Source organism: Oreochromis niloticus, linkage group LG9, assembly GCF_001858045.2.
Source record: "Oreochromis niloticus isolate F11D_XX linkage group LG9, O_niloticus_UMD_NMBU, whole genome shotgun sequence".
NCBI lineage: Eukaryota > Metazoa > Chordata > Actinopteri > Cichliformes > Cichlidae > Oreochromis > Oreochromis niloticus.
In genome coordinates this window covers 17,530,552-17,539,800 of record NC_031974.2, presented here as the reverse complement: position 1 = coordinate 17,539,800, position 9,249 = coordinate 17,530,552, and positions in this window count along the sequence as shown.

The window sequence follows — 9,249 nt, the reverse complement described above, 5'->3', positions numbered from 1 at the left end:
TTGAAACCAGATCAATCCAGATTCATTTAGACTGCCTTCAAACTGTATTAGACAGTGTTCCAGTGCATCCCGTGTGACCGCCTTCATCATGTTTCAGTTTACCATCAATTTGACTGAATATGTAAATAAAGTGAACCCGCTGCTAAACATGCAGCTAAAAGAGCACTTACTATGCCAGCATGCAAGGCTTTGACAGCTGCTGGTTGTGTTCTTTGTGTTCACTTAGAACTTGTAAGGAGTCTTACACCATTTAGGTCTGTCAGCTTGATGGGTTTCTCTGCTGTAAAACAAAATGAATTCAAAAGGTGTGATTTTAAAATTTGGGGGGTGTTTGCAAGCACATGGTTAGAAAATTCTAATTCTAAAAAAATTCACCCAACTCCAGTATGGTAGCTTATTTGTATCTTGCTGTGTTCTGAAGGGAGATTACAAGTGCTGTAGGTGGTCTAACAGTACAGTCAGAGTGATGTTTGTCTTTATTTATCTCTAAATGGAAAAAATAAATAAATGACAAAACACCCTTAGTTTGTTTTAGGTCCCTTGACTTTCTTCAGTGTGGAGGGTCAACACAACAGTTTAAGCTCAGTCCAAGAAAACATTGCGAGAATTACAGTAGCAAGTTTCCTTTAAACATTATAAAACTGCACATCTGGAACTGGTACCGTTTGTATGTAGATGCTGTTTGGTGTTGGTTAGACTCTAAATGTTGGTTTGTATAACAAAAAAAAAGGAAAAAAGGTATTTTGAAATTATATCATCACAGGACTATCAGTGTATCTCAAGTAAATCAGATTTCCTCACAGCTGGAATGATCTGACTTAGCTGAAACTCAGTATTTGGCCACAGATATTAAATACACAGTGTCCTCCACAAGGTGTCACTGTGAGAAAGACCCTGCTCCAAGTAAGAAATGCCACAATTCTCCTGCAAAATAATCAACACATTATAGGAAGAGAACAGAAAAAATTGCCTGCAATCGGTTTAGATTGAAACACACACACACATACACACAACTAATTAAAAATTTTCTAATTTGCATTTATCAAACACTCAGCCATCAGAAATATCAAAAGCCGACTGAAGTTGCTGTCAACATCATTAACAACAAAGCAGAATTTCAAATGAAAAAGAAATATTTGATCACTGAGATGAGACGCTCTGCGTCACCCGCCTGCATCCGCTCCGCTCTCCTTCCCCCTTGTGGCTAAATCAAAAATCGGCACTAATGAAGGAGTCACTTTAAGATTTGCGAGCATGTTTTTTTTTAAGTGTCTTAACCCTTACCTTTAGATTACTTTCCCCCAACAAGCTACTTAAACAAAAAATGATTTTTATAAAAGCAAAATAAGAATACATATTTTTTACACATCCATTCATTTTATGAACAATTCAGCGATTTCGAACAATAATACGAGTTAATGTGAGTCTGCTAAGAGAGCAGGGTGTTTGCCCTCACACCACAAGGGTGCGCCAGTGAGCTGCAAATGGAATTTTCAGAACTCCCAAAAAAAAGAAAAGAAAAAAAAAAAAAAAAAAGAAAATCAGTTTAAGTTTAACTAACTGAGCAGGCTGGCTGTGAGCTTCTAATTGATGATGTAGGTTTTGGGTTTCTGCGCCATTCATAGGGAGCAAACTGGGTCATAATTTACAAACATCATTTAATAATAATAATGCAAATTCATTAGTGCAAGACCCAAGCAATCTCTTTCATCAGTTGAATAGGAGAATGCCACTGGGGCTTGAAAGCAGGTCGGCACGGGGGGTGGGGGCAGGCAGAGAGCGAGGGTGCACATTCTCCAGCTTAATGTGGCTGCCTGGCGGATTTCTGTGCCTTCAGTGAATTTGTGATCACAAATGAGCTTCATCTGCAAAGCATAAGTAAATGTTTTTTTATGAGACGTTGCGGAAATTCTAGACTCGGTGATGTCTCTGACAAAAGAAAAAGACACAAACATACACATAAAAAAGAAACAAAAACTCTTCAAAATGTTCTTTGTAATAAATGTAAATGCCAGACATATTTCCCCTTGAAGATGCAAACGCATTTGGTGTCAGTATTTTCACAAGCAGAAGAGAGAGAGGGATAGAGACGCTAAGTTTGAAAGTGCTGTCAACAAGAATTGTTATTCAGTCCGTTCTTCTTTACACGCGATCAGAGGAGACTACAAAAGTAGAAGGAGAGAAGGATGGCGATGGAGGAAGCTGGGTCTCTCTATTCCGAGTCTGTGTCCGGGGAGATATGATGTATGCCTGTAGTAGCTGTGACACTAGATGTTCTCAGGATGGCAAAGGCATAATAGAATTTGAGAGATTTTTTTCCTTAGTGTGTGTCCCGTATCACCCGAGGATAAGGACACTTATCTAGCAAAATTGCAGTCCTGAGAGACAACATCAGGTGGCAAAGGAACGGAATTGGCTCTCATCCTGCTCTTTGTGTCTGAAGAATGACGGCAACATAAGCACTTTGCGCGCACATTATTGAACCAGCTTGCAAATCTCGGGGACTGACTCACAGCCACGGTGAATGTTAAAAGAGAACACGAGCTGCAGACAATAAACAAAAATGAAATTATTGGCAGGGATTAAATGATATTTTCATATTGAGGGCTTACATGATTTATTCAATAATTTCATTTATTGTTTCTAAACTTTTCATAATCATAACAATTATGATTATCAAATAATTGATCCAACGCAAAAATAGAAGTTTTTCAGTTTCTTTAACTCCTTGCAATTTGCTGATTAATCTTAATTGTCCTTAGGGGGGTGGAGCCTCTCACAGGGGGAGAGGGCGGGGCACACACTGAAAAAATTGCGATTCTGTTGGTGGCTGGGTCGCGTCACCGTAAGCATGCCTCATAATGCTTACCTTCACCAACGAGGTTATTAAATAATGACTGAGTTGGCATAGAAGTGCATGGGCAAAGGGGGCAAAGGAAGAACTTCTTCAGTTTTGATTTCTGCACACGGAGAACTGTACTGCCCCCACTTGGTAAAGGCTGGAAATACATGTAATATTTGAATCATGCCCAATTTCCAGAAATGCCCTGGAACAAACCCATATTGTAAACGGGATATTGGATATTATATTTTCTCTTGACACAATTTAATTTTCAAATTCGGTACAGATAATCTTCAAACGAAGGCTCACAAAAGCAATCATATGGATTTCTAGTTTTCCAAAGAATTTGCCTGGGGCAGGCAATCCAAATCCAAACTGGGTCTAGCTATTAAAATCAAATTAAGCACATGGACTTAGGACCACATTTTTGAGGCATTCGCATTTATTCAATACAGAATTGTATACTACATCCTCTACTTTGCAGTAACAAATAGTATTTAAAAACAGGACTTTCTTAGTATCTGGTAAATAAAGTGTCAGAAAACAAATTGAAAAACAAATTGAAATAGCCTGTAAACACACAGTCTTTTCTGTCTCCACGTTAGTTTACTTTGACAATTATACATTATAATCATACAATTCAATGGGATAAATGAGGCTATCATTTTAAAAATATGATGTACAGACTAACTGCTGATAAAAATCATGAATTTTAATCCTGTTATTATATTAGTATTATTATTATCTATTCATTCATCCATTCATTATTGTTATTATTGTTAAAATGTTTTACAAAAACTCAGAAATGAATGCCATAGCTGATCCAGTACATTGGAAAGTTTGTCAGTGGCTTTTTACTAGATATTCAGGGTCAATTTGGTTCAGACCTTGTCTATTAAGTCGTCTGGTAACATACTGTTCAATAGAAACTGAGGACCTTATGCCAGTACCTCAATGTTGGAGCACATTGAATTTGAAGGTTTTTAGACAGTCCGTCCCCTCTTGAGAGCCGTACAATGGGGAAATGCAAAAGGAGAATTAATTCAGCTGGGAATAAAAACCTTTTCAGGCCTCAAAGACACCTCTCAGTATCTCAGATAAAGTGTCACACGTGATAAAGTTATTACAGTCTTTTGTCTGTATAGCACCCATCTGATTCAACCAACAGGAGAAGAGCTTAATGTCGCCGAAATTAAAAGCCCCGAATGTCATTAAGAACTTTGAGCTCTTATTTTAATTTTTCTAGAGTGGGAAGTGCAAACATTTGGTCTGATAAGACAGATAAGACCTTGCTATAACACATGCTTTTTTGTATTCCTTTGTTTAAAAAAAAATAAACTCTGTAATTACAACATCTCTTGGTTCTCCAGAGTAATAAAGTCAGTTTACCTGTGTGGGTGACAAAGGCATCAGTAGTGGCAACAGGGCAGCAGGTGGTATCTGGGTGATGCATTTAAGAAAAATGTGGGTGGGTGATCATAAATTGAGCCATCACCTTTCTTCTGCCGCTGCAGGCTGGTGCCTTTAGTTCCTTATCTACCTTATTCCCATTACATGCTCCCTCTGTGTGTTTTTCCCTCCTTTCTTTGGTGAATCACAGAGGAGTGGTAAATAAAAGGGACAGGGGGAGAATTTAAAAAAAATTAAAAAAGCAAGGAGGGAAAGGACCTGAAATACAGGCATCCCATATCCTCAGCCCTACCTCCATAAACGCTGTTGTCAGTGCTGGGTGCAAGAGCAATTAATCTCAGCCAGAGGAGGGAAAAAGGAGAGATGCACAAGTACAAAAGCTATCAAGATGACAAGACTTCGTAGTGCAATTTACTAGGTTTCTTCTCCCGTCAAGGATATAAATGGATGTTAAACTTGTTATTGTGCGTTGGGAATTTATTGCCGATGTGAGCCCTGTGTTGTAATTGAGATTTTCACTGACATTTGCTTTGCAGCTGATGAGAGCATAGTAAACAATTTAGCACACACACGATGGGACACGTCTGTAAGATTAGTTAGATGTTATTTAAAAAAATAAAATAACTAGGAGTATTGTTGTCCTTTGAGAATCTTGAACATTAAAATCCAGTCTCCACCGGTGAGTTTCAGTGAGCTTATTTCTCTCTCTCTCTCTCGTTCCTGTTCCTTTAATGCATGCCACACTCCCGTGAGTAGCCTTTTCCGCAATAATGAATTACTGAGACATCAGTTCTACAAGGCCAACTGAAGTGACGCCACAAAGACAAGTGAAATGAGTCTTCAAGTGGTTGGCCCTCACGTGGAGAATAACATTATAATGGCCAGAGGAGAAGGAGCTTTGATGTAGCACTGTCTTCATTTTTACAACCACCAAACAATGACATAAACTAAAAGGACACTAATTATAGACAATGAACACATCAAGAAGTAATCCCTACCTCATGCGTAAGCGCTAAGTGTCGTCTTTATGGTGCATTTCAAACAACGCATTAACATTTTATGACCAAAATACTTCATTGTACACCACAATTCTGCAAACAGGCTCTGCATTATTTCCTAGCACCTACTTAGTCTTGGCCTTTAACTGCATTGTTGTTTGTGTGGCTACATTGCATACTGTCCACTCTAAATTTGGTCTTTTCAGTCTCTATTATGATGCAGCTATTAGAATGTCACAGAGAAGCAGTATCAAGGTCCCTCACTACTAAGCCGACTGTGGTTCCTCCCCATCGCATATTCACGACTTGGTGGGATGTTAGTATCTAAAGAACCCAAGCACAGGATTAGACATGTACAGCACTTCTGTAACAGATGGCATGAGTGCTGTCAGTGATATTTCAAAGAAAATACAAATCATGGACTCAGATAGCTTAGCGCAACTTCACTCCTCATATCACAATGACAGCTGAGTGTGTTTTCTTTAACATTTTCGGAAGTGGTTGATGACTGCGGCATTGACTGACTATATTCACAGGACATCAAACAGGCCTTGAGTTTGTTAAGTACAAGCAGCAAACACAGACTTGACAGCAACTGGGTATGAGTAGAGGAGCAGCACATAGGTAGGCAGATTGAAGACATAATATCAGTGTAGTCTCTCTCTTACTACCCTGTACTGCAGATATGTCAATGATACAAATGAGAATGGTTCTGAATTATATGGTTTTACAAACAATATTACCCAGAGGCACAAAAAGAATCCATTTCATGGGTATATGGCATTTAATTACTTTTTTTTTTTTTTTTTTTTACCATGCCAGTGTACTTTTGTTTCCATTGCTGGCATCATACAAGCAAACAAACAAAAATTGCATTATCATTCACAAAAAGTTTGAGTCTTGAACACTTGGGCAAGATCTTGCACTGACAGGGATTTACATAACACATATCAAGACCATTGTTGCAGACCAGACTGTAAAATGTAGAAGTGATGTAATTTTAATAGCCCTAAATAGATCTTGTACCCATAGCACGCATGAAAAAAGAGAGAACATTATCAAGTGGGAGAATAATTACAGCTAACAAAGGAAGCAAATTTCTTATTATGTTACAATGCATGCATTAAAGACAACTGAATGGAGAAGAGAAAAAGATGAAGGACAGATAATGTTCTTTTGTTTAGAACAACTTTATATATTTAGACTTACAGAACAGGTAGTGATGTAACAGATTTATAAAAGCAACTTAACTTTCAGGTATATTCTTAACTCCTCAGACAATCTACAAAATACTGTTTATACAGAAAGTTGTTTTGACTGTTACATCATCAAACGAATTAGGCTGATTAAAAATAAATCTCACAAAAAAATATTTAAAAATTAAAGGCATTTTTTTTAATACCAAACTGCTATTTATTGTTACATGGCAGACCAGGAAAGAAAGCATCAATCTATATCTCAATGAACTGCGTGTAGTGAACTGGATGTAGTGTTTCCAGTGGGAAAAATGTATCGTCATTCATCCAAGTGACTTCTTCAGTTTCAGCTGACTGCAGGTTTCCCCAACCTTATAAACAGTACATTTGCATAATGACTGAAACCAGCCCAGTGAATGAACAATGGGCTGTGAAGTCAGTTTCTTGATCATTAATATGCAAATTGTCATGACCACTGATCAACATCCACTGATCAAAGACCATTGGTCAATGACATTTCATCAATGGCCATGAGTACCATTCGCAGAGATCTGGGGAATGGCTACCCTGAGGCCCCCTCCTCGATTCAGTGATGGTCTTTCCCTTTTCATGTAAATGGCCTCCTTGACTCCCCACTCAAACCAGTAATCCAGGATTCACTGGGTTCACCGAAGTTGGACAGCAGAAAACTGGAAAAACGTTGCCTGGTCTGATGAGTCTCAATTTCTGGTGTGACATTCAGATCATGGATGTAACAGTTTGGAGCAAATAAAATGAAAGCATGCATTCATGCTGCCTTTAATCTAAAGGTTTCCTGTTCATAGTAAACAATGAAGTGACTTGTGAGTCTATGCTGTTTGTATTTTTGTTAAATTGTACTTTTGAGCTCATGAAGGCCTTTCTATACTCGCAGTGAAAAACATAGTAGAAGGGAGACTATTTCATTATTTTTATTCATTATTTATTTAATGAAAGAATAAAAAATAGTGTGGGTAATGTTGTGGATAAGAAGTCGGTTTTACTGAGCTAGTACATCATATTTTGTCATGCAGTAGCACAGCAGAAATAGCACATTGTTAGAGCTAGATGTAGCTTAAATTTTCTATTAAACAGGAAGAGAACAAGAACTGAAACCAAAAACAAGGATGCACAACACGGCGTCCTTTGGTGAGATTTTAATGTGAACAAATGGTGCTATTTACAGTTTGCCAATTTTTATATCCGCAAATTAAAGTGAGACTGATGAAGTTAGAATATAATCATCCAAATGCATTGCAGTATATGGCAGCTTAATCTGCTTTATATTTACTAGTCATGTTTTCCTCTATGGAAATAAGAGGCGTAGGTTATTCCGCAAGGCCCTGGATCAGCTGATCGGAGTCTTCCCATAATTGGGTTTATTGAAGAAGCAGTTTACTTTTTATACCGCTGAGGTACTGGATGTCCCTGGGACATGAGCAATGGAGGAAATGATGTTTACAGAAGGATCCGAGTGCCCTTCTCTCAGAGGTGCCCAACCACTTTACATTACAAAAGAGAAAAACAGCGACAGGGAAAGCTCATTATGCACCTGATATTTACCATTCAGCCAGACAATCTAACACATTGGGTTGTTTTCATAATTTTTGTTTCTGTATTTGATAAGATATGGAACACAGAGCTGACTTTTAATAAGGCACGTGTACCACACTGCCTTTTCTGCTCCCCAAGAATCAACATTCCACCAGAGAGAGGCAGAAAGATGCATACCAAATAGGAAATCATTATTTCTGCCTTTCACAATGCGGAAAATGAGGGGCATAAGGTTTTTCTTTGGTAGCAGAGTAGATGGAAAACATTTAATTTAATTTTTTTTCTCTAACTTGGAGCTCAGCTCTCATATCAAGTTACTGTAAGCTTCAGACAGATCACCATGCTTTCACTTGTGCTATGTGTATTCAGATGCAGACACCCACAACAAACCAGAACTCTCTGATTTATATGCTATAAGGCCTATAACCTCAAGCATAACCTCAAGCACAGACTGACTGATATATAAACAGTAAACAGTGATTTGTGTCTCTCTAACAGTTTTACAAACTGAGAGAAAAAAGAAACAAATACTAATTAATAGCTTGAACCTAATGCTTCTTTCACGTTTCGTGCATAAACGAGTCAGTGTCACCTGGTCTTGCCCATTAAAAAATATCATTATTTCTAATACAATGTTGGATCCTATTAATGATGCCTTTTCAAATGCTTTGGCCGATGGCAGCTCTGTGGATCCTTTTTAACAAAGTTTTCCCAAAACTTTATTAATCACTGCTGAGTTCTTTTTTCTTTTTTGCTTGTTTGACAGCTTCATGGTCAGACACTCAAACTTGTTGGCAATAGTCTCCTGTGTCCTGAGGAAATGAGCCCCTCATCTGAGTGACTGTTAAGGAATAGCTAATTAGCCTGATTGTGTTCAGCTGGGCAGTTTCTAGTCTGTAATCTATGTCCATGCAGCTGACCTGACGCTGATCTATGGTCGAGTTCAATTATGGGTGTTTCAGTTCCAGGTTTTTAAGGTTTTCATCTGTTAAGCTCTAAGCTTTTGCATAAAACTATTTTCACATTTAAATGAGTTTGAGTGATTTAGGTGACTTTGAATGTGGCATGGTTGCTGGTGCCAAATGGGCTTGTCTGAGTATTTTGAGAAACTGCTGATCTGGTAGGGTTTTCCTGCACAACCATGTCTAGGGTTTACAGAGAATGGTCAGGAAAAGAGAAAATATGCAGTTTGCAGCAGTTCTCTGGGGGAAAATGCCTTGTTGAAACCAGA